Source organism: Crocodylus siamensis, chromosome 5 (genome assembly GCF_052110815.1).
Source record: "Crocodylus siamensis isolate JL-2025a chromosome 5, ASM5211081v1, whole genome shotgun sequence".
Lineage (NCBI taxonomy): Eukaryota > Metazoa > Chordata > Crocodylia > Crocodylidae > Crocodylus > Crocodylus siamensis.
The window spans coordinates 167,082,458-167,102,980 of record NC_143399.1 but is presented as its reverse complement, the minus strand read 5'-3'; the positions used below and the strand labels follow the sequence as shown (position 1 = coordinate 167,102,980).

Below are 20,523 nucleotides of genomic sequence, written 5' to 3'. Positions count from 1 at the left end.
TGTAAGCTTGACAGACATCCTTACCATTTTGAATGCTGCATTCCCTGAACCCCTATCTTCATCAGAAAAATAAAATAGGATGATTGCAGCATTTGTCTCAGACCCAGAAACATTGCCATGTGAGGGTGTGTGTAGATGAAATGGGGGCTCTAAATTAAAGAGGTGGGTTTTAAAAAAACACTGCTTCAGTTTAGGGCCATTTAAACCCTCATGTCATGCACACACCCCCGCTGACTTACCTGCCTCTCCACCAGGGAGGAGAGGACGAGCTGCTGGTGGGTAGAGTGGTCCCTAGCTGCCAGGGAGGCTGGTGCTTCCCTCCGCGGCAGTGGCGCACCCCCGACAAGCAGCACCTGCCCATAGACATCCAGCTTGGGCAGTCCCAGGGGGCATTGCAGCCATGGAGGGAAGCACTGGGCCTCCATGCAGCTCAGCCAGGTAGGCTCCAGGGGTGGGAGGGGGTGGAAGATCAGGCTTGCCATTTTTCTCGGGCAGAGCCTGCTTTCCCGGGCTGCTGTCGGCTGCCTTCAGGGCTTCCTGCAGAGCTGTGGAGTTGCACAGAGCCTGGTGCTTTGTTCTGCAGCTGTAGGGGCAGCAAACTAAAACTTGTTGGAGGAGTTTTAGTTTCCTGCACCCCAAGTCATTTAAGGTTCATTATGCCACCAAATTTCCTACAGCGGCTGGAATTAATGTGCAGTACACTGCCGAGGCGTGCAAACACCAACACTATTAAAGTGGTGCAAAAGCATTACCCTGCTTTAAAGTGTCATGCACACATGCCCCTCATTTTATCTACACACGGCCTGGGGTACCAGGCAAGCACTTGAGTGCTTCATTATATAGAGTCTGCGCTGAGCTGCATGGTAGAAGACTAAGATGATGGGCTACCAAACATAAAAGACTTTGGTACCCTCATGGCACAATGGATGACCAAACATGATTTTTTTATGAGACCAGACTACTGTGTTCCCTGTCCATGGGCTTATACATTAGGGCTGTGTGAAGCTTCGGTCCCTGATTCAATTCGGCAGAGATTTGGCCCAATTCAGTGGCTGAATCTCTGAATCCTAATCAAATCAGAGGACCCTCTGAATCAAATCGGAACCCTCTGAATCAATTCGGAGAGATTCAGAAAGATTTGGCAATTTGGACATAGAGACAGCTTTAAATGTTTTTAGTACATACCTCTAGGTAGCAGGGGCTCGTGAATGCTGCAATGCAGGGGTGCATGCAGTGTCCCACAGAAGCGCCCGGGGCTCCTCAGCACGCTTGGCAGCAGACCCGGAAGTGGACCAGAAGCTCTTCCAGTTCACTTCTGGGTTTGCCGGGGAGTGCACAGAGGGTCCCCCTGTGCCTCTCTGGCTCTGCGACTGGTGCTTCCTGGGTCTGAGGGGACCCCCCAGCACGCTCCCCAGTGGACCCGGAAGCTCTTCCAGTCCACTTCCGGGTTCACCGCCGAGCATGTGGGGTCCCCCCCATTCCTGTGAGATGCTCCATGTGCCCCAGCATCGCAGTGATAGTGAGCTACCTGCTACCTCAAGGTAGGTAGAAAAAACTTTTAAAGCTGTGTCTATATTTCTCCGAATCAGCATCGAATCTTCAGTTTGGATTCGGCCGAATTGAACTGGGGACAATGAACTGAATCAATGAATCGAATCACTGTCCCCAGTTTGGGCCAAATCCGAATCGAACAGGGCCTGTTTTGCACAACACTTTTATACATAATACAGAGTGGTTTTGGCCATGCAGTGTTTGGAACAGGACTGCACACAAAATTAAGTATGCATTGGTTTGTAAAAAGAAACTATCCCATCCAATCTAAATTGTGTAATCTAGACTTATGGTAAGGAATTTGCATTATCTCAGTGTGACCTGAAATAGCTGGTCACACTGATCTGATGATATACTCAGGGGCCAACTTCTTCACAAGGTCCTTGAGGAGACCAGTGAGGCAAAATTCAACACAAACCATCTGTATGTACTGGCTGATACATGCCTCTCACTTAGCTCTCACGATAGGTATGTTTGGCCAGGTCTCCATCTTATTTACTTGGGGTTGTGCTTCCTTATTTCTTACTATTCAAATTATTCTCATTTCTTACTATCCAAACTATTCAACCTCCTGTTTAGCTACCTTGCAGTTTACTTGGGCAGCTTCCAACTTGGCTTCTTATAAAGACTCTTAAAATTTTAAAATCTTAAAGGAATGGGTGGATTTGTCCTAACCATGACATTTCCAAAACAGGCTGCAGATAGGTGAGGATATGAAACATGGTCTACCAACTTCAAGAAGTGGCCGTGACACATGTAAACCAGAGGGATTTATGACAAAGCAAAACATCCATTTTATCACAGAAATTGCCAATAGACCTTTGTCAAATCTGAGAGTGTGATATATCATCCATCCAGCAGACCTTCCCCCTGTTACAATGAGATGGTTCCCTCTGGTTTTGGCACTGGGACCCCTGGATTATATAAGGGATTATATTGATCCCCAGTCTTAGCATCTCTTTTACCTCCTTAGACCTTTTGAAGAATTCTTTCAACATCTTGATAGGATTTCTGAGAGGGCTTGATCTCTGCTTCAGAACTCATCTGTTATCACAAGAGAGGTCACAAGAGAGGTCTGTCCTGGCACCAAGGAGAATACATCCTTCTAGCTTTCAAGAAATTACCCTTTTGCTCTAGTGAACATAAAGTGAACCCCCACCAAAATAGGGAACCTGGCCTGCCTACTCATATTGTGTCTGGTCCTTCTACAAATGCATAAGATGTAAGGAGGAGGTATGTTTTTAGTAGTCTCTTTCCTTTTGTTAGTATCTTTATAGGGACAGCAAAATCTGTCTGTGTGTATAAACATACACAAACATGCATAATATACATGTCTATATATGTATATAAGCACACAAAAAACATAAGTGCATGGATATATACACTTATGTGTCTATGTATGTTTTAATGTATAAGTGTTGGCACTGGATTTATGACCCAGATACTTTGTTGTGGGTGGACCCAGACCCTCAGGCCAACCATGACCTCTCTACTCACTAACAGGTGAATTTTATTGATATACAGTGATAGCAGATAAAAATAATGCAAACAATTGTATATCTACCAGTCTCAAAGTTGTCATCGGAGGGAAGGTATGTCTGGCCAGTACGCAAGCTTTACTCTGAGGTTCTCTCTTGAATACCAGATGTCAGCAGCCTGAAGGTCAAAGGCTGAAGCCCACCCCTCCCAGTAGGGTGGGTGAGACAGGCTGGTGTTTTGCCCTCTGTCCATGGTGTCCGTGGGTTCCCCTCTCAGGGACCCTTTGCTGCTCTGAAATCCCTCCTTTAGTATCTTTTTCCCTCTGTGATGACTCTTCATATTTGGGCATTGCTGATTGGTCTCTCTGTGGTTGGCATACTGTGCACATTCTGTCCTGCCAGCATATTGCTTTGTTTTACAAACCCATTACATGTACACGTCTTAATTTGGTACTTTCTGGGTCTTCTTCTAATTTGGTTCATTCCCCAAAACCAGAAATTCCAAGGGCTCTGCACCTGCTCACTGAGACCCTGCCAACTCAGCCAAGTCCCTTATCTCATATTATGGAACAGTCTGGTACATGCCTTCAATTTCCCAGCCTGTTTGTCTGATTGCTGCTTGCTTGTATCAGACACAGTGAGCCTTGAAGGCACAAACAGGCTTAAATCAATTAACCCTTACCATTGCCCTGGACCATTGTTCTAATGCCTATCTACTTTACCTACAAGTCAGTCCCCAAAAGCAAAAATCTAAATACCATTTTCTAGCCATCATAAGTAGCCCTAAAGTTCTGAAGCATCACCATACCAATATTCTTTTTCCTCATAAATATTAACAGACACCCTAGGGAATGTGTGTGGCAGTTGCTTGCAAGTCTTTACATCTGACCTAGAAAGCAAAGAATATTTTTCAATGTTTGCCAGTTACAGAGTCAGAATATTCTATATTAATTAGAATCATTTGCAAGACTTTTAGTGTGTGAGCCTGAGGCATCATTAAGGATTTTCATGCTTTCATTCCTGAAGGAGGGTTCAGTCCTCCATTTCTTTTGAATATTTTTCCCATTAGTAAGATTCTCCATGCTGTAAACTGGAAGGGAAAGTAAGGTTGCCCAGGATACTTTATAAAATGTCTTAGAAATCTGAGCACTGGTAGCACCCAATATAATAATATAAAGTATTAAGTGCACTTAACCCATCTAGTTATAAATGCATCTGCACTTTATTCAGCTCAAAATGTTTAGCAAGAAAAAACAGACAGCAATTTATATCATGGAAATAAATCACTTTTTACTAAAATAAAACAGGGCACAAGAAATTACAACCCATATTAATTAAACCATGGTGATATTGCACCTTTTAAATGGATGCAACTTCTGTGTGTGGACAAATTTTATTTTTCTGCTACTGTATAGCCAAAGGACCAAGAAGCCCCTCAATGTTAATTACATGCTTATTCTGAGAATAGTTAGAACTTGTCAGGAATTTTCCCACAAAATATTTTCTCACAAAATTATTTTAGTTTTGAGAAACTGAAGCTTCCATCTTTTAAGACTCCTGATTTGGAATGTGTTTGCTTTTTTTTTTTTTTTTTTTAAACTAATGTAAAAACGTAAGATATTAACATTTCAGAATTGAATGTGAATTTTTTTCACTTCAAAGTGGCTTTCCGTCAATATTTTAGTTCATTTATACAAAAATAGTTTCAAAATGTTGAGATAAAATAAAATGTTTCTATTGATCCAATCCATTCTTTTCAAATTATCTGTGTATGAAAATTGTCAAAATTTTGACCATTTTCCCCATTTCAGGATGAGAAAATTAAAAATTTAAAAAACTTGCAGAATGAACTCTCATTTATCTTCTATCTGTAGTAAAAAAAAAAAAAGGGGCGCGATCCTGCTTACTTCACACAAAAAGTTCCTTTCTTGCAAAATTGATAATAGTGGGTGCATCTACATGTGAAATTAATGTGATATGACAAACTTCAGCACAGTTGGTGCTAGGGAAAACTGCTTCCAGGCACAACCTCTGCACGTGTGCCCTGGACCACAGCACTTTGTGCTGGGATGGAATAGCAGTGGGCTGGCAGGGAGCCTGGGGGTCAGCACTGGGCTCTCGGTGGCAGCATCGGACAGCAGAGAGGCTGGCTGGACATGAGGGTACTAAAGTGCATGGTAGGCAGCAGGCAGCCCCCCTACTTTAGCACCCTCATGCCCAAACCAGCCTCTGCCTCTGTCCTATCCTACAGAGGAGTTAATTAATTTACTGCACCCTAATACCAGTGCATGTGTAGACTGTGGTGCTTTCCTGTGGAGTTAATTAGATGTACCCACATGTCTATGGCATCTAAGAATGACCAAGAAAAAGGCCTCTCATTGTTGAAGCAAGGCAATGGTGATCTTGAACAAGATCCCTGATTTTTTTAATAGCAGCAATCCAGTCAAACCTGCTCTGAAAAATTTCCTGACCTGTAACATTCAGTTCTGTAAACTGGAGATTTGTCAATTTTTTATTTAGTTTAATAATGCCTGCCTGCAGCAGACACCAACCTGAATATTAACCGTTTTACCATCCTTGAGGGCTCTTGTGTATTCTTTTTTTATTTTTTTTATTCTGTTTTGTAATGTCTAGTTAAAATACCAGTATTATATACTTTTACAATACCTTACCAAAGGCCATTGAAATTAATAAGAAACCTGATTGAGCCAATGGGCTATCCTAGGGTACCTCACTATCCATTCAAGGGTGCTATGAAATATTAGCACTTCTAGGTTTGCAAGCATGATCTACACCATAAAGAGGTTTCACTTAGGAACCCATAGTGTCAAAATTGTTCTGACCTCTAGTGGTCTTTCTGAGTTCTTGGCAACAGAAGAATGGCTCCATTATTTCTCTGTAATCAAAAAAAAGAGTGAAAGCTAAAAGCTAGCATTTTCTGAGGGTGCTTCAAACCTGTTAAGGGGTGCCTCAGGTCTTAAAATGTTGAGAACCGCTGCCCTAACATGTCCACAGCAATACTGTTACAATGGGGAAGACAAAGGCCAACACAGATTCCTTCAGTATTTTGGCATAACTATGACTTTATTTTATTTTTGTGATTGTGATATTCTACGTTCTCTTTTCTCGTGTAAAATATTCTTGGGGTTGGAACGTAATTTTTAAATTTGAAGGATTTTTAGATGTTTGAAGAAACAGTTTAAGCCCCTTTAGAGACTTTAAACTGGGGTGGGCATAATATGGCCTGTGGGCCAGATCCAAGGCAGCTACATGAAGGACAGCCCAGGCCATGGTGCATACAGCTGGTCCCACTGTCCAGCTGTATGCACCATGTATGTAGCAGAGCTGGGGTGGCGCAGTGGCCACACTTGTTTCTCAGCAGCCCCTGCAGCAGTGGCTCCTTCCACTGTCTATATCACCACAGCTGTTAGACCTGGCCCCGCTACCCAGGCACCCTGGCTTGTCTACCCCACACCTACTGCAGGCGGCACTGGATGGTGCGGGTTGGTGGGGTCTCCACAGAGTCCCGAATAGAAGGGAAGAATCACTTCCTGTGACTTCCTTACTTTCCTATTTTTCCCCTCCTTCATGCTGATGAAATAAAGAAAACTACTCTCATTATATAATGACTGTTCAACTGGCAGTCCACAAGCTACATGTAGCCCCTCAGGGGTGGGGTAGGGGGTTGACCCATGGCATCTGGGCTCCTGGTTTTAGTGCTTTTCCCCCTATCACTCTCCTCCTGCTGCTGCAAGGGTCTCTGTCCTCTTCCTCCTTCCTACAGTTTCTGTTTCCTGCCATCACTGCTCCTTGGGGTTGGGTATGATGATGTGGCATGGACCACAAGGCAGACAAAGCTTGCTTCCAGGAGGCCTGAGGGGGGACTCAGGGGTAAATGTGAAGTTCAGTAAGGGGTTCCCATGTGGCATGGTGCAGGAGCCCCTGTGGGGAAAGGATGTGCGGCTTGTGATTGGAGGGGACATGTGGCCTCTGTGCACTCAGAAACTGGGCAGCCCTGGTAAAAATGAAACAGACTGAGCCAACTTAATTATAGACTTACATCATTGGAACTCTTTGTGATGCAAATTAGTAAGGAATTTGGTCCACTATGTCTACATTTTTTAAACCATCCTGGAAGAATTTGTTGCGATCTGACTTCCCAGATCAAATGCAACCTTCAACAAAGCTTTGATTTAACAGGAATGGAAAAATATATACAAGTATACTAAATACTATTGTCTCCATGATTGTTGTGAGTATTCTCTTTTAACTCTAATCCATTTTTAAGCATATGCTGTTTTGACTGAGTCTGTTGCTAGTGGCCAACAAGCTCCTGAGGGAGAGTGCTGGTCTCTCAGAGAGGTCACCGTTGCTCTTTTTATTGGACATCCGGGTGTTGGTCTGTTTGGAAGTGGAATTGTAATCCTAATTACAAGGCTCTGCTCCAGCATCCTTGCCAAATTTCCTGTTCATTCATACATCATGGCTTTTTATCACACTATTATCATTCATGCTCCATATACAGAGACTCACAGTGATATTCTGTTTAAACTGATATAAATAAACCTCTTAGTCAGTCACCCAAAATGCTTCCTAAATACTGATTCTTAATACAAATAGCAGAAGGGCAGGCATTTTCCCTCGGAAAGGAATGGCAAAGTAGAACTGGCCTCCAACCATAGCACAGGTGGTATCAAATGATGATCAAAGATAACCCACCAATTGTGACAAAAAGTATTTCTAAAGGCCGCATTTTGCTCTTCTATTCTGGTCATGTATGAATTGTTTTAGTAGACATATTGTTTTTAAAATTACAAAAACATACAAAAAAGGATCATTACAAAGAAAAACCCTTCAATTTACAGAAGTCCATAATTAATGGAAGCAAGCAAAATAAGAACAAAAAATATTTCAGGCATCTGGAATATCATTTTTCAATGATAATTTCCTATTATATCAATAAAAAAATAAAATATAAATTTAGAGAAATTAATAAACACATCAGAGAAATAAAGCTATTCCAGAGCTCCATGAACTAAAATATTTATAGCAAGATCAGTAAGTTAGCTCAAGCATAATTTTGTCTCAGGAGCTTTCAAATCTAAAATAAATGTATCCACCTATTAAACTGTATATTTGGTTTATAAAGAACCAAAGGAGATACGTTAGGCAGCCATATTTACTGTCATAATAAAAAAGATAATTCAGTCACACTCATTAAAAGTATTATTTTCCTTTGGTCTTCAAAATACATTCCACACCACACAATTCTTCCTCAGTTATTTCTTATATTGATTTGATTTTTCAGTGAAGGCACTTAATTCACAGATACACAATTCTCCAGAATAAGCATGAGTCTGAACTATGTAGAAATTGTGATTTGCACCTGAACTTTGGGACATTTGCCCAGGTTGACTTCAGACCAGTAAGAAAAACGGTGTTCTTCCATGCAATAGATTTTTCACTAATTAATCATTTTGCCAGTTCCATTTGAAGTGCCCCCCTCCCAAAAAACCCACCCAAAAACCAAACCCCAACAAACAAAACCAAACACCCAAACTCCATGGGCTCTTCAAATATTCCAGGAAGTAGATATCTTGTCAGTTGACATCCAGTATTGGCTCTGCTGGCATGGAAATCAGAAGATGTATATGAGATGCACGTGTCCTTGATGCCAACAGTACTGGACTAGGAATGTAAGGGCATCCAGAGACACAAGGGCAGAAGTGTCTCTGGGTATGGTCTTAGCAGTGTTGGCAATGATAAGTGTTCAACCTGTGCAGCCCCTCCTCCATTTCTTGTCCCTTGTCTCTGGTGTTTGCATTTAGCATATTACCATCTTAGACATTATAGGTTAGATCTATGAAAAACTCAATGCAAACTTGCCTATTTAATGAGGACCAGCTCCTCTGTTTAAATTTTACCTTGAGGAAGAAATAATTATTACACTTGCAAGGGGTCATGTCACTTCATGACATACTACTGGTACTTTTGTTAGGAAAAAGAAAGGTATTTTGGGGGATAGATGTCAGGATTGATGGTGTTTCATTAATGAAACATGAATAGTGTCATAGTTTCTAGGGTCGGAAGGGACCTGAGTAGATTTCATAGACATCAGGGCTGGAAGGGACCTCAGGAGATCATCGAGTCCAGCCCCCTGCTCAAAGGGCAGGAAGTCAGCTGGGGTCATAGGATCCCAGCAAGATAAGCATCCAATTTACTTTTGAAGGTGTTCAATGTAGATGCTTGAACCACCTCCGCTGGCAGACTGTTCCAGACCTTGGGGGCTCAGACAGTAAAGAAATTCTTCCTTATGTCCAGTCTGAAACGGTCTTGCAGGAGTTTGTGACCGTTCGACCTCATCATCCCTTGGGGCACTCTGGTGAACAAACGTTCCCCCAGATACTGGTGGTCACCCCTGATAAACTTATAGGTGGCCATCAGATCACCCCTGAGCCTACGCTTTTCCAGGCTAAAGAGTCCCATGTCTCTCAGCCTATCATCATAAGATCTGTTTTGCTGACCTCTGATCATGCGCGTGGCTCTTCTCTGGACTCTCTCAAGCTTCTCCACATCCTTTTTGAATTGTGGAGCCAAACTGGACGCAGTATTCCAGCTGCGGCCTCACCAAGGCCGAGTACAAGGGGAGAATGACGTCCCAGGATTTGCTCGAGAAGCATCTATGGATGCAAGCCAGCATTTTGGTCGCTTTACTAGCCGCAGCATCGCATTGCAGGCTCATGTTCATCTTGTGGTCAATGATGACCCCCAAGTCTCTTTCTTCTGTAGTGCTATCCAATGTAGTACTGCCGAGCCTATAAGGATGCTGCAGGTTTTTCCTCCCAAGGTGGAGAACCTTGTATTTTTCGGTGTTAAACACCATGAGGTTCTTGTCTGCCCATTTGCTGAGCTTGTCCAGGTCAGCCTGAATCACCCGCCTATCTTCTGGCGTGGATGCTTTGCCCCAAAGTTTGGTGTCATCGGCGAACTTGGCTAGTCCACTCCTAACTCCAATGTCCACATCATTAATGAAAATGTTGAACAGTATGGGTGCAAGGACAGAGCCTTGAGGGACCCCACTGGTCACAGGGCACCACGATGAGTGACTGCCATCAATTACAACCCTCTGGGTCCGACCACGGAGCCAATTTCCCAGCCAGCGGATTGTGGTGGAGCCAAGCCCACAACTGGCCAGTTTGGCCAAGAGGTGATCATGGGATACCAGATCAAAGGCTTTTTTGAAGTCAAGATATATGACATCAATCTCTTCTCCCTCGTCCAGGTGATAGGTCACCTGGTCATAGAAGGAAATGAGATTGGTCAAACAAGACCTACCCGCAACAAACCTGTGCTGGCTATCCCTTAGAATGTTAGCCTGGGCCAGTCCATCAAGGATGGCCTCCTTAATAAACTTTTCTAAGATCTTCCCCAGGATAGAAGTCAGGCTAATGGGCCTGTAGTTAGCCGGATCCACTCTCCTCCCTTTCTTGAAGATCGGCACCACATTGGCCGTCTTTCAGTCTTCGGGCACTACACCAGAGCACCAGGAGTTTTCAAAGATCCGTGCCAGGGGCTGGGCTATGACGCTCGCCAGCTCCTTGAGTACCCTGGGGTGCAGATTGTCAGGGCTGGCTGACTTGAAGGTGTCCAGCTTCTCAAGGTGTTCCTTCACGAGGTCAGCATTTATGGAGGGTAGGGGATCCCCATCACCCGGATCTCCCTGTCCCATAGCACGCATTGGCGTCCCACGGGATTGATGAAAGACTGACGCAAAGTACCTATTGAATAGGTTGGCTTTTTCCTGGGCGTCAGTTGCCAGTTGCCCCATCTGGTTTAGCAGGGGTCCAACATTGCCCTTGGTTTTCCTCTGGCTCCCTACGTATCTGAAAAAGGACTTTTTGTTGTCCTTGATGCTTGAAGCTAGTTGGAGTTCAGTTGCAGCCTTGGCTTTCCTGGTTTGCTCCCTGCAGGACTGGACCAGTGCAGAATAATCCTCCTTGGAGGTGAATCCCATCCTCCATCCTTTGTAGGCTTTCCTTTTTAGCCGTAGGAGGTCTGCTAGGTCCCTGGAGAGCCAGGAGGGCTTCTTGTGCCTTCTTGCTGCCTTTCCTCTGTGTTGGAATAGATTTAGCTTGTGCACTGAGGATCACTTCCTTGAGAAGCAACCACTCTTCTTGAACTCCCATCTCCCTGGGGTCATGGTCCCTAAGGGCGTGACCGACAAGCCTCTTGAGCTTGTCAAAATCGGCTTTTCTGAAGTCAAGGACTTCTGTGTTGCTGACTGACTTGCCAGCTTTACTGCGGATGGTGAAGGTGATCAGCTCGTGGTCGCTGTCACCCAGCTTCCCATCGATTACTAGGTTGCCGATTAGGTCATCCCCCATAGCCAGTACCAATACCAGCGAGCAGCGCTTTGCCTCTCGTTGGGCCATAGACTTCTTGAGTCAGGTAGAGGTCATCCACGCACGAGAGAAAGCTTTGCGACCGCTCGGATTTTGCTGAGTGATCTTCCCAGGAGATGTCCGGGTAATTGAAGTCACCCATGACAACCAAGGTCCTGGAGCAAGCAGCCTCAGTCAGTTCCCGGGTGAACTCCTGGTCAAGCTCAGGACTTTGAGTGGGAGGTCTGTAGTAGACTCCCACCATTGTGTCCCCTGTGCCGTATTCCCCACGAATTTTTACCCAGAGGGTCTCTAGCTGTCCATGCTGGTTACCAACATCAGATCATCTAGTCTGACCCCCTGCCATGGCAGGAAAGAGTACTGGGGTCAAACAACCCCAGCAAGGTGTACATCTAGCCTTCTTTTAAAGACCTCCAGGGAAGGAGCCAGCACCACCTCTCCTGGAAGTAGATTCCAGATCCTAGACGCCCTGACTGTGAAGTAGCACCTCCTGATATCTAGCCTAAATCTACCCTGTGCCAGCTTGTGACCGTTATTCCTGGTCACTCCTGGCAATGCTCGGGGAACAGGGACTTCCCCAGTGCCTGCTGGTCCCCTCTGACTAGTTTGTAACAGGCCACTAGATCTCCCCTCAGCCTTCTCTTGTGAAGGCTGAACAGGTTCAGGTCCCGTAGCCTCTCCTCATAGGGCCTGCCCTGCTCTCCCTGATCATGCGAGTGGCCCTCCTCTGGACCCTCTCCATGTTGTCCATATCCCTCTTGAAGTGCGGTGCCCAGAACTGGACGCAGTACTCCAGCTGCGGCCTGACTAGTGCTGTATAGAGGGGGAGGATCACCTCCTTGGACCTGCTTGAGATGCATCTGTGGATGCATGACAAGGTGTGGTTGGCCTTCCTGACTGCCTCCCCACACTGCCGGCCCATGTTCATCTTGGAGTCAATGATGACTCCAAAATCCTTTTTCGCCTCTGTACTGACAAGAAGGAAGTTCCCCAACCTGTAGGTATGGTGCTGGTTGTTCCTCCCCAGGTGCATCATTTTGTAATTGTCGGTGTTGAATCCCATCCTAGTCTCATCCGCCCACCCTTGCTTGTAACCTGTCTAGGTCTGATTGCAGTCTATTCCTCTCTTCTAGCATTCCCACATCCCCCTACATCTTACTGTCATCAGCAAATTTGAACAGGGTGCTTTTTATCCCCTCGTCCAAGTCACTGATGAAGATGTTGACGAGTGCGGGCCAGAGGACCGAGCCCTGCAGATCCCCACTGCCCACATCCCTCCAGGTCGAAAATGACCCATCCACTACCACTCTCTGGGTGCGGCCCTCCAGCGAGTCGGCGACCCAATTGACTGTGTGGGTGTTGACAGCACAGCCCCCCAGTTTCTTAATGAGAACGGGGTGAGAGACAGTGTCGAAGGCCTTCACACTGTATCTGTTCCATTGGGTCACTGCTTTGTCAGGGTGACCATTTGCTGGGAAAGAAGAACAGCTTTTGGGCTAGAAACAGAAATTTCATGTAAACCCATATAAGTGATTGGAAACTAGTTCAACTCTATAACGCAGTAGAAGTTCAGTGTACATAAACAACTTTTAAAATGGCTGAAACTGGTATACGATAAACCTGGATGGATGTAGTATCAGACTTAACTGGTTTATTGCCCCCGATTCCTCCAGACTGAAGTTAACTCACAGTCCCCTGGCATCCCAGGATGCTTTGCACCTTCCTCGACTCCTGCAAACCTCTATTGCAGAGTGGGCAAGCTGGTGTTGGCTCAAGTTGTCTGCTCCAGTTGAGCAAGGAGGTGTTTTCTAGTGCCCCCAACTTCTGGCCTGGGCCACCGCAGGCATGTGGCTGCATTTCTGGAATCAAAAGTAAATGTCTGTTCACTTGCTTACCAGTTCAATCGATGCAATTTAGGCTGACCTGCAAAGATTGAATGGATTGAGCCTTGGGCTTTTTGACTGTCTGTACTTAGCATTGGTGACAGGAAATGGTGCTTTCCTTCAGTTCTGCTTGGAGGTGCGATTTGCAGTGTGATGGGGTTATTGTCTGCCCTTCTGTATGTCCCTTTACAAAGCAGGCTTTTCCAGTGTCTTTTTTGAGAGCATTGACTTTTCGACCTTGATGCTAATGACTGGGGGAAGGAGAGAATCTGAACAGAACACATTAATTCAGTATCAGCAGTAGAAGAAACAATTTGATTTTATCTTTAGAGAAGCACAGTTATGAGTTTTACTCATGTCCCATGGTGGTTCAACTGAAAAGCAGGGGACTGGATTATTAGTATCTGACTGTACCAGTGATATGTATTTATAAATACCATTCAGTATTACAGTACTATTGCCATTATTGTTTGATTTACATTTTATTAATATCTTTAATATTACAGATTTCTTTGCAGATTTCTTCTTATATTGCTGTTAGGGTCTGGTCCTAAACTCACGAGCTTGATTGAGAGATTTTCATTGATTGCAGTGGAGTTTTTATCAGGGTCTTCAGACTCAAGTACTGGTCTTTTATGTTTAGAGCTTTCTATAATGTTCCAAGTCAGGACTATACGTGAAGAAAATATTTTTTTTCAGGAAATAAGTTTCAATAATACATATGATAACACAATGGGATCTGTAATTTCTTGCAATAACAACACAAAATTGGCTACTACTCTCTTCATGCTCTCACATCCTTTATTAATCATGAAGTTGTGTTTAGTAATTTTCCTACAATCTTCTAGTAGCAGCTCTGAATCAAGGAGTCCCAGATGTCATGGTCAAGTTGCCAGGAATACCAGGAAGGAGAACAGTATACCGTGAGCCAGCCTACTTTGACTCTCTGGTAAAAGTGATATCCTAGTCCATTCAGTCCTAGAGTCTTTTTTCAGGTTATTCCATTATAGCGGTGAAAGGAAAAGAATCAGGATTGCATTTTCACTTGTAAGTGAAGGGAAAAAGGTAGAGTAGTCTTTGTCAAGACTTTGACTTGTTAGATATAAGATGTGGAATTTTAAAGGTCGATGGACCAGTTCAGTTTAGTATAACAGAGCAGGTAATCGTCAGACTTGTTCTATAAAACTGTAGTCCGTGGGCAGTATTTTCTCTTTCACTTCATGCTACATCTTGTTTAAAAGAAGCTGAAGAATTCATTTTTGATAATAACTACACTGTTTTTATCCTGTGAAAAACCAAAGGCAGCAGTTGTTTAGAAAACATGTAGCAGGGAGATGGATAGCAAGGCTGTTTGTCAATAACAGCTATGAAACAACTGACCAGAGGCACCTCTGCACTTTCTGAATGGCGGGTGTGGCATGATGGGACTCCGTTCTGACTCTGTTCCTTCTCCTGTGCTAAAACTCAGGGAGTTTCCATTTGTGTTTGATTCACATGTGAAAGAATCAGGGGGTTCAAGGCTCAAACATAATGTATCTTAGAAGAATTTGACAGATCTGCAGGAAACCCTACTTTTCTATGAAAGCTTAACTTTTCCATGCCAGCTTTAGTTCTCACCAAGTTCCTTCTGTCTCTCCCTTGCCTGTATTCCTATCAAGACCATTAGAACCTCTGGTCAGAACTCCTGTCAGAATGTCACTGAGTTGCTCCTGTATTGTATCCAATAATTTAATTCCCCTGGAATTTGGCTTTGCAGTGAGGGGTCAATACACCATGCAAAGTTAAAAGCAGTAAATTAACCCTGATTTTCACCACTGAATTCCCACTTTTTGGTAAAGTAGAATGATACGGCACAGTGGCATTTCTTGGTCACATGCCTGTCATAGGCATCCATGGGGATCCACTCACATCATGGAAGAGGAGAATGTTCCTGAATCCAAGTATTACCATCAATATACATCATAATTAAATTAATTTTACACAAAGTGACCTTTCCATTTAGGTTTCTAACTTTTCAGTACCCTTTAAGAGAGCATATACTAAAGAGCTTATTCTGACTTCATTTTAGGGGTTTTAAAAAATAAATAAGATTAAATAAATGAAATACCATTCTTCCTATTAAACTTATAATATATATAGAATGCCATTTGTGATTGAATTTGGTGAAAAATGCCTTGAATATGAAGATTTCTACATAGTTTTGCTTCAAAGTCCATTGAAATCATTAGCAGGATGCATTGATAGTTGCACAGGTCCTCTGAATAGATCAAGTGTCACAGCAGAAGCATAAATTTCCGCCATGTTGTGCCAAGAAAGCCCTGCAAACACCAATCAAATCAAGTTGGTAAGATCTGTACTGCGATCCTTCCGTCCCCATAACTTTGGGCAAGTAGAAGAGTCAAGGCTAATTTAAGGTTCTAGCTAGGGGGAAATCATTTACCGCCCCTTTCTTATGAAAAACACCTTGGAAAAGTAAATCAGGCACTAGTGTAGTCCTTTTTAGTCACTGATCCTATAGATCAGAGGGTATTCACGATCTCCCTTTCAGTTGCCCAAGGAAGATCTGGCTTACTATTAACATTCATTAGATGGCTGAAAGAAGTCTCTCAGGGTGTAGCTAAAGGATGTTAGGACTGTAACAGAGGTTCATATCTTTTGTAGCTTGAATCTTGCTAACTTACATAGCAGTGAATATGTGGCAGCACAGACTTCAATACAAACTGTACAAGCCTAGCTCATGTACTCTGGTTGTCATCCTGTACTGAAGCCTTTACTACTATCATTAGCTGAGCTAGATAGATTAAAGTTATTATAGGTAGGCACACTCAAGCTATAATCACCCCCTCATTTTTGTTAGTAAAAATGCTCATAGTGGAAGAATCAGTCAAGGGCAATTCCAGATTTCAGCTTTTTTGGAATACTGCAACATTTTATTATCATTTTGGCAGTATGCCCAGCCTCCAGGACAAGCACTTAAACTCTTGCCTCCCCTGGAATGGTGGTCGGCAGATCCAGTTCCACATATGTTATTATATGCTATTGAATAGGTCATCTCAGTTAGGGAGCCTGCCAGAGAATCAGCTTGCTGACCATCCCTCAAACCTATGCAAAATGGTTTGGTCACAATAGAGGGAGGTCTGCTGGAGTAAAGGATGGAAGTTCTCCATCCGAACTAGTGGAAGTTTCCCTGTCTAAGTAATGTGGCATGTTGTTACATATTAGACATTTTTATTATCTAGAGCAGTGGGAACCAACCTTTTTTGGTAGGTGTGCCACAGATTAGACCTCCACCCTCCTCTAATTCTGACCTCTTCCCCTGCCCAGTCTCATGCTCTCTTTTCTGCTCCTTGCCTAATCTGCTGCTCTGCTTTTCATTTCTTGCTCTATCTGTTGATGAACAGCCTGTACCCTCCCTGATCTGCTTGTGCCACAAGTTGGCCGCCCCAGGTCTAGAGACTCCGGTTCCATTGTGTCTGAATATCATCTGCCCATAAAGAACTCAATTTTAGAACCAAGTGTAAAACTGAAGAAAATAGAATCTCCATGCTCAAAATAAACAGTTTGAGGTAGAAAGTGAGAGCTGAACACTCTCTTTGGAACTGAACAGAGGTCTCAAACCTGATTTCGTTTAGGCCAGCAAATGGCTGTTCGATAGCAACAATTCACAATCATTTCTTTCATGGACCGGGTTTTAAAGTTCTGTAACCCTTGAACAGTGCTGCAGGCTCTTGTTTAATTATATCTAATGGACTTCTCCCTAATGGGATATTGTTTACCCGTGGGGGAATCTGAAAGGTTTTGAAAGTGAAAGGATGTGGGGTGGCGAGGAATGGCTGCTTCAAACAAACTATGTATATTTTTCTGCCAAGTGTTTGAAATACCTGGATCTGCCAGGATAAGGAGCCCCAGGATAGCCATAAGAAACCGGCACTTACATAGCAAACCACACTACATATTGCTGACCTTGGCAGCATTATAGGGGTCACTTCCACACAGATGGCTTTTCTAAAGCAATCCCTGTAGTGCATTAGGCACTGACACTTTCTTTCCCAGCATTAGCCACTCAGCTGCCCTTTGTGTATCATTACACTTTAGGAATACCATACCCTTTTGCACGTGCAAGCATCACGGAAAATGTCTCCTTGTATAAGTAAAAAACTCTTTGTGCAAAATTTCCCAATTCACCTGACTGAAGTTACATATATCCCATACAGTGGATGAGAATGAATGTCCTTGAAGCTCACTGGAATGTCTTGTCATTACACCAATTCATTATTTTTATAAGTGTATAGAATCAAGATCAATTATCTTTCATTTTAATGTACAGAGTGCAGTGCATGGCTTTGCTCAGATCCCCAGAGAATAGTCAGACATTGGTACTGGAGTGCATGAATTTATCAGGCTATAGCAAGTAGTCACATATTTAAGTTTCAGGTAGTTTTACCTATAATTCTTGGTAATTTGACAATTTGTAATGATTATGCTTTGGCAGAGGCTGCTATTCTGTGGTTGGTCTCATGTAAATTCTGTAATGGATGATATGATTTATTCTGATATGGTAAAATTACGTTCTTTGTACATGCTTCGAATCTGCATTCAGATAATATGAGTTGCATCAAAAAAGCAGGGAAGCTCACAGATGTTGGAGGGACATGGGATGAGTTGTCTGTTTCTGTGAAGGATATGGATATGGGCTTTGCTTGTTCATGCTAAGGGAGGCAATGCATAGACTCATACTTAAATCATGAGTAATGAAAATTAGGAAGCCTGGATTTTAATCCTGATTCTGCCAAAGGCACTGACAATTCACTTGGACCTACATTTTTTCAGATGGTCCCCAGCTGAGAAGCCAAAAATCAGGAAGCATTGAAGTAGCAGCCATTTGCTGTAGCATGTGCTGCGTCCCAGGGATGACTGTGATGCCCCTTGGTGGCCTCTCATCCCCTGCTCTGCCCTCACTTCAAAAGCTTGCTCCCCTTCACTTTACCTGCTACACCTTATAGTTATTAGATCCTTGGAAAGGGAGGTTGCCCCAGGGATCCCTGATCCCATGCTGCTGTTCAGGTGCCAGTACTCAATGCCTTAAGAGCTTTTTACATGGCTCTGGTTACCCCTTACACCAGTGGTCTCCAAGCTTTCCAGGTTGGAGATCACTTTTGGAACTTAAAAGGAACTGAAGATCTACCCCCCATCCCCCAGCAGATATGTCTGTGGGGGGAGGAGGGGAAAGGGCCTGGAGGGGGGCAGGGCAGATCAAGGCCCCAGCCAGAACCCCACTTCCTCCCTCACTGCTGGGGTCTTGATCTACCCCTACAGTGGCAGTGAGGGAAGGGCAAGCCCTGCACAACTGGGGCGGGGCAGGAGACGGAGCCATAAGTGGCTCGTCCGGGGGGGGGGGGGGCACACAGTGTGGGGGGGGCATGGGTGGGGTGTTCCCCTGGATCTGCCTGCAGGGCAGAAAGGGCTGCAGGCTGGGGCCAGGGTGGTGCCGCATTCTTCCTGGCCAGGCTACGCTCAGGCCAGGTGGCGGCAGTGGTGGTGCTAGAAGCAGGGCCACTGGTGGAGGGGGGGGGCAGGGAGGCCTTAGCTGCCACTGAGCACAATGCAGGACAGGCCTAGCAGGAACACTGTGGCACAGCCTTCCAGCTTGCAGCTACAGCCTGCCCTCCCCTGCCCACCCCCCCACCCCATGTCCTCAGGGGGTGGAAGGGGAAAGGGGAGGGGAAGGCTGTGCCAGGCTGTTCCTGCTGGGCCCGGCCCTTGCTGCACTCAGTGGTGACGCTGAGAGCGGGGGGGCAATGGCCCTCCCCTGTGGCCCCACTCCCAGTGATGCTTCTGCCACCGTAGCTTTTCAGCCTGAGTGCAGTCCAGCCAGGAGCAGCCCAGTGCTGCCCTGGCCCCAGACTGCCCTGCTCCATGGGTAAATATGGGGACATGCACCCCGCCCATGCCCTTCTGGGCTGTGTTCCTCCCCCTCCCCCCATGCCTCTGGCCTGCCCTAAATGTCATTCCAGGCTGGACTTCAGGATCCGACCCCTGCTGCAAGTGCCCCCCGGGCCTCCCCCCCTTCTCCCCCCCCCCACCAACTGACCTGCTGAGCTTGTGGCAGGAGTCACATGTGTGCATACACACATGCACTTAACCCCAGCAGCCTAGGATTAACTTCAAGAGGCTCCAGGATATACCAGTTGATACCAATCGACCAGTTGGTGACCACAGCCTTACACTACATCCATGCCTCACAGATGCCATCAGTTAGCACAGTGCTAAGCCTATACTGGGACCCTGTCTCCACCTCTGCTGGGACTTGCAGTCCCTGTGCCATCACCCTTCCAGGTCCCCTCCTGGGCTCAGGCCACTATCTACACCTGGGCACTTTATCCATTCTTGCTACTTCTAGGTACCTTGTTCCTTCTGGGCACTGGTCCCTCCTGATTCCCTCCAGGAACCTTCTCTGTTCCCATCCTCACTCTGTTGCCAAGCTCTGGCCCTGCTCCCAGGCCTCTTGAGACCACCACCCCTTGGTGGTCTAAACCACCAGACCTACCTCAGCTCTGAGGCTGCCTTCTCTTAACTTCTTGGAGTGTAGAGGCTCCTTTCACGTCAGCAACCAGGGTGAGACTGCCTGCCCCAGCTCTGGCTCTGGGCTTATATCCCCACCTCTTTCTGGTCAGGTGCTCTCATGCCTTCAGCTCATTCCAGAGCTTTCTCCCTTCTTAATGTAACAGGTGCACCCTATGCCTGTTCTATTGGATTTATTAGGGTTTGCAAAGTATTAATATTCTCACATGGAAAGTTTTATTGCAAGGCAAAGAACATCATTTTCAGCTAAGACTGAAATGCTGTAGTGTTCACAAATTCTTTGATAAAAAAATTTAGACAGTGCTTGCATCAAGATCAAAATCCAATTGAATGCAAATAGCTGCAAAAAAATCTGGACGAATTCTTACGCAGTGAAAGCAATACTTATTTATTTCCCTAGTCGCCACAAAGAATGACTACATCAGAGTCATGATACAGGATGTCATCAAATATTTGATTTTTTTATAGAATGACTTCATGTCAGTTTCAAAAGATGTACAGGCTTATATTCTTCATTAAGATTTCACAGGGAGCACTCTGTCTATCATATTATATATTCCATGATCATAACCTATAATAAATGACACTTGCAAATTTAACAGGTTACTGTGAGTTTGCAAGGTATAG

The 20,523-nt window shown here is 44.7% G+C and overlaps 1 protein-coding gene across 5 annotated transcripts in view; it reads left to right on the top strand.

Annotated features, from left to right (window-relative positions):
- DYNC1I1 (dynein cytoplasmic 1 intermediate chain 1) overlaps positions 1-20,523 on the top strand; it is a 294,891-nt gene that overhangs the window by 48,296 nt on the left and 226,072 nt on the right. The gene's annotated exons all lie outside the window — the stretch shown is intronic.